The sequence below is a fragment of the Bos grunniens genome, chromosome 10, assembly GCF_055505025.1.
Source record: "Bos grunniens cultivar Pamir isolate PY7600 chromosome 10, Bosgru_T2T1.0, whole genome shotgun sequence".
Lineage (NCBI taxonomy): Eukaryota > Metazoa > Chordata > Mammalia > Artiodactyla > Bovidae > Bos > Bos grunniens.
The window spans coordinates 38,644,638-38,650,988 of record NC_141174.1 but is presented as its reverse complement, the minus strand read 5'-3'; positions in this window follow the sequence as shown (position 1 = coordinate 38,650,988).

Genomic DNA, 6,351 nt, shown 5'->3' with positions numbered 1-6,351 from the left:
TACTGCCCAGGAAAAAAATTCTAAACACACAAGTATTTTATATGATCTTCTATAATTCATCTATGATCTGTGCCAGGAATCACAGGTATATATAATAACCTCTTTGGTACCCTGAATTTCCAACCATCCTCTTTGTGATTACTCTTAAGTCCTAAAATTTCACTGCTCATCTTTGGTTGCAACTGTATTTCTGATTCATCAAAACTTGGAAGTGAATATTAAGTGGCCCCACCTCCCTGCCTCTATGGGTAGCACTCCCCGCAATTAAAAAAAAAAAGAAATAAAATCCCTGCCCTTGTATTACCAGTGTATGTAGAATCCTTCATATCCATGCTGAAACCTTCAGTTCAGTTGCTCAGTTGTGTCTGACTCTTTGTGACCCAGCACACCAGGCTTCCTTGTCCATCACCAACTCCTGGAGACTACTCAAATGCATCTTCATTGCGTCAGTGATGCCACCCAACCATCTCATCCTCTGTAGTCCCCTTCTCCTCCTGCCCTCAATCTTTCCCAGCATCAGGGTCTTTCTTTTCAAATGAGTTGTTTCTTCACATCAGTTGGCCAAAGTATTGGAGTTTCAGCTTCAGCATGAGTCCTTCCAATGAATATTCAGGACTGATTTCCTTTAGGATGGACTGGTTGGATCTCCTTGCAGTCCAAAGGACTCACAAGAATCTTCTCCAACAACACAAATCAAAAGCATCAATTCTTCAGTGCTCAGCTTTCTTTATAGTCCAGACCTGGCATGCTGTGATTCATGGAGTTGCAAAGAGTCGGCACAACTGAGCAACCGAACTGATACTATTTTCCATAGTGGCTGCACGAATTTTCCAGCACTGCCCAAGAATTCCCTTTTTTCCACATCCTTACCAACACTTGTTATTATCTTTTTGACAATAGCCCTTCTAGGTGGGAGGTAATATCTCACTGTGGCTTTGATTTGCACTTCCCTGGTGATTAGTGATGTTGAGCACTTTTTCATGCACCTGGTAGCCATCTATATGTCTAAGCAAAGCTACTTTTGATTCCTCCTTCCATCCACCCCCATCTCCCTCCCTCCCACCACAACCTGTGGAACTAGCTCCCCTCCATGGTCTTTGCCCCAGACGACTGCACAGTTTGGACTTGGCCACTGCTTATGCACCTCCCCCACGCCAGCTGGTTGAGTTACAGAGCAAGTGCCAAGGTCATTAGCACACAAGAAGATGTCAGAGAGTGCAAGCTTCCGGGCAAAAAGTAAAGAGCCTCTCATACCCTTTTCATCTCTCCGTACCCTTTCTCATCTCTCTGTATGTGCCACTGCTGCTCCACCAGGGGACCCTCCAGTGTGGAGACCTACACACACCTTGGCAATTGGTGATAGATGTTGTTTTTGTGGTTGCTGGCCTTTCGTTTGCCAGGGAGACATTCTCGGTTTACTGTATAGCTTTTTAGCTTTTTTCTTTGTCACTATTCTTGAGAATTTTGTTTGATTTGTGCTAATTTAAATTGTCCTTCCCTTTACTCTTACTTTATTTTATATTATCTCTCCCTCTCAGTTTAAGCTTCTTTCTTTTAATTTCTTTTCAGAATATTTTTCTCTTAATCCTCTTTGTTAAAGTATTAGCACTTAAAGGAGCATTCTTAATTCCTTAATCTCATACTTAAACTTCAAACCCATCTACTTCTATATTTTTAAATTTTTTTCCATAGGTTTTAGTCTGTTATCCTCTTAATCTTTTATCTCTTTAACTTTGATGTGTTTAACATTTTACCCTTTTTATTTGTGTTAATGTATCTTTCACCTTAAATCTGATTTATTATCTTGCTACTACTTTTCAATTCTTAATTCTAATTTTTTTATTTTATTCATAGCTTGCTATTTTTAACTCTAATCTGCTTTTGTCTTTATTTTTTTTAATTCCTCTCACTTTCTTTCAATGACTCCATTCTAATTCCTTTATTTTAAAGCCTTATTTATCCCTCATGATTACTTTAAGTCTTAACTTTTTATCTGTATTGGGCTTTTATCTTCCTATCGAAATATTTAGTCTACTCTTTTCCTTTCAACTTTCTCTTAGCAAGTCTCAATGCTTTCATTTTAATGTTATCTTAGCCTTCTACCCTGCTTTTATTATTTTACGATAAGTTTTCTCTCTTTCTTCTACTTTTCATCTATTTCATGACTTGGTTTAAAATCACCAGCAGCAACAGAAGAAAGTCCCACCTCCCTCAGGCAGAGACTGGAAAGCTTCTCCCCCAGGGAGTTCTCTCTACAGCTGTCCCTATGATGTCCCCCATCCGTGAATCCCCCAGTCCCTTTAAAGAGACTTGAGAGCCTCTCATGTAACTCTCTCCAAGGCTAACATTCTCCGAAGGGTTGGGGTGGGGCAGTGGCCACAATGGGTTTACTAAAAGGCATTGCTTCATAACATCTCATGTTATACCATGTATGTGGCTTTTAAAATCCATGTCTGCATTTGGGGCTGACCCAAGCCTCAGCCTACATGAAGCATTTTGAAAGAAACAGACCTATGGACTCAAAACCACGGGACCTCTGAAGATGAGGCTTTTTTTGAGGGTCTGTGAGAGGGGCACTTTCCTGAGCTCAGCCCTAGGAATTAGTAGTGACACGGTTCCTCCTTCTCTCTCCCTTTTCCCTCAAGTTGTGTTGGCCACTAGCCATCTTAATGCCAAACGTGTGGCCAGCCCCAGACAAGTTCTCATCACTTCACCCTATGTTTCTCTCAGCCGCAATTCCCTAGCCCATTTATTTCATTCTGTTTTGTGGTGTTCTGTGTATTTTTAAGCATAATAAATCCCTTCAGAAACAAGGCCAGTTTGAGTTACTACCTGACCGACCTCAGGCAAGATAATTCACTGTTCTCTCCATACTTCCTCTTCCTCATCAGTGAGATGGAGCTGACAGAATCTACCCCCTGGGTGACTGTGACCAGGTGTTCAACAAATTGTCACTAAAATCAAGAGAGGGGCCCTGAGAAAGAACTGGAGCCATCTAACAAGTGGAATAAAGAGCTATGTGAATGAGTTGCAAAAGGCTGTTCTTTGCAAAGTTGGCAGTAATGATATTTTCTGTCCCACCAGCTCTTCTGTGGTGTGAACTGGCTACTCCCCCATCACGAGGTGGAATCTGTGTCCCCACCACCCTGAATCTGATCTGGCTGTGCGATTGCTCAGAATAAACTTCAGCAGAGGCTACTGGGCCCTTCTAGGCATAGTCCTTAATCTTCCTGACAGCTTCTGCTTCTCATCCTTAGGGGGCCAACCGACATTAAAAAGTACTATTACAGAGGAGAAATATCATGTGACATTCCTTGTATGCAGACTCTAAAAAGAAATGATACAAAATGAACTTATTTATAAAACAGAAACAGACTCATAGACTTAGAGAATAAATTTATTATTGCCAGGCCAGAGGTGGGCAGAATAGGGGGAACAGATAGTTAGGGAGTTTGGGATGTACATGTACACACTGCTATGTTTAAAATGGAAAAACAACAATGACCTACTGTACAGCACATGGAACTCTGCTCAATGCTATATGACAGCCTGGATAGGAGGAGAGTTTAGGGGAGAATTGATACATGCATGTGTATGGCTGAGTCCCTTTGCTGTCCACCTGAAACTGTCACAACACCATTAGTCAGGTATGTGCATGAGCGCTAAGTCGTGTCTGACTCTGTGCGACCCCATGGACTGTAGCCTGCCAGGCTCCTCTGTCCATGGGGATATTCCAGGCAAGAATACTGGAGTGAGTTGCCATGCCCTTCTCCAAGGGATCTTCCCAACCCAAGGATCAAACCCTGGTCTCCTGCATTGCAGGCAGACTCTTTACCAACTGAGCTACAAGGGAAGTCCTAATCAGGTATACTGCAATATAAAACAAAAAGTTTTTTTTTTTAATGCTGCTGCCTTGAGTCCAACATACTATGAGAATCCCAAGACATGTGGAGAGGCCTTGGAGGATGAAGCCATGTGGAGAAAGAGAGACCATGGAACCCCCAGGGCACAGATATCTGAGTGAAGAAGCCATCTGGGAAATGGGTCCATCCAGAGCCAGTCACCCAGCTGACACTCAGCTGAGTCCTCCCCCAAATTCCTGACCCACAGAATTGTGAGCAATATAAAACAGTTGTTTTAAGCCACTAAGTTTTGGGGTGATTTGTTATATGGCATTATCAACTCTTAATAAATGAGTAGACTCAAACAAACATATCATTTTGGCCATATCCCAAAAGTCAAGCTCCCTGTGGACAAAGACCACATCTGACACTGCTTTAATCCCCCTGGACAATTGCTAAATTCTTAGTAGGGCATTTTGTTATAAAGACTGTATGTCCTGTTACTCAAGATATTTATTCATTCATTCAACAGATGTGCCCTGAGTACTTCCTATGTGACCAACTCTGCTCCAAATGCCGGAGATATAGTGATGAACAGGTCAGATGAAGTCCCTGGCCTGGTGCAGATACCTCTCTGTGCTGCTTACTCTTTGCCCCACCCAGCAGACCCATTCTCCTCCCCTCTCTGTATCCAGCAGTTAACGTCTGTGGTCTGCATCACCTGAGCTCCTCACCCTCTGGCTCCCTCAATAAACTGCAGTTGTTGCTGTTCAGTTGCTAAGTCATGTCTGACTCTGTGACCCCATGGACTGTAGCATGCCAGACTTCCCTGTCCTTCACAATCTCCCAGAGTTTGCTCAAACTCATGTCCACTGAGTTAGTGATGCCACCCAACCATCTCATTCTCTATCACCCCCTTCTCCTCTTGCCCTCAATCTTTCCCAGCATCAGGGTCTTTTCCAGTGAGTTGGCTCTTCGCATCAGGTGGTCAAAATACTGCAGCTTCAACCAGTCCTTCCAATGAATATTCAGGATTGATTTCCTTTAGAATTGACTGGTTTGATCTCCCTCCTGTCCAAGGGACTCTCAAGAGTCTTCTCCAGCACCACAATTAGAAAGCATCAATTCTTCAGCATTCAGCCTTCTTTATGGTTCAACTCTCACATCCATACATGACTACTGGAAAAACCATAGCTTTGACTACATGGACTTTAGTCAACAAAGTGATATCTCTGAGGCTCTCTAGGCTTGTCATAACTTTTCTTCAGAGGAGTACATATCTTTTAATTTTATGGCTGCAGTCACCATCCACACTGATTTTGGAGCCCAAGAGAATAAAATTGGCCACTGTTTCCATTTTTCCCCATCTGTTTGCCATGAAGTGATGGGACTGGATGCCATGATCTTAGTTTTTTGAATGTTGAGTTTTAAGTTGCAGAGAGTTTACTAAAGGGGCTGTTCAGTAAACAGGGTTCAATCACTGCTGCTGCTGCTGCTGCTAAGTCGATTCAGTCATGTTCGACTCTGTGCGACCCCATAGACGGCAGCCCATGAGACTCCCCTGTCCCTGGGATTCTCCAGGCAAGAACACTGGAGTGGGTTGCCATTTCCTTCTCCAATGCATGAAAGTGAAGATGCTCAGTCGTTTCCGACTCTTAGCGACCCCATGGACTGCAGCCTACCAGGCTCCTCTGTCCATGGGATTTTCCAGGCAAAAGTACTAGAAGCCAAAAGATCAAGTAGCAGCAGTAAAGAAGGGTCAGGCTGCTTACTCCACAGCCTCTTCCCTGCCTCATCTGCCTCAGCTGTGTCCCTCAGCCTAAGGCCACAGTTCCTACAGAGGGAGCCTCTCTTCCAGGTCCCCAGTTCTCCTCAGGATCCTGTAATTCTGTCCCTTCCACTGGCCCAGTCAGGCCAAGGGATGAGAAAGCTTCTTTTTGTTAGCTCCTGGATGCCTCACTGTCCCTTTTTGGTTCCCCTAACCTGACCTGCCCTTTGTCAACAGCCCCTTCAGTAAATTTTCTGCTGTTTCACCACCTTGGGGACACCATCTGTTACCAACCAGGTCATTGACTGATATATTTTCATGGAACACATTTCTAATTTTAATTCTGAAAACTGTGGTCAGAATGGTCATTGAGGGCTTCCAGAAGTACTGACCACTCTGTTACCAACTTTACCACAGCTCTAAACCAGCATCAAGTCCCAATTGCTATTGATTACGCTAAAGATGATTTTTAAAAAAGAGGTTTAATTTCATGTGCTAACACCAATTAGTTAGAAGAGGTTGCCTAGAGCACTATACTGAGAATTGCAGAGCTGTATCTGGGCTCTGTAGGAATGAGTTCTGTGGTCAATTAGTAATGTCTGCAGTGAACACAGGACAGGAAGTGGCAACATATGAAACACACATACACCGTTTCAGGTCATGGTTTTAGTATCACTGCTGCATCACTATATGTATGCCATTGGGGTCTTCCATAAACAAATTTTATAAACAAAAATTAAT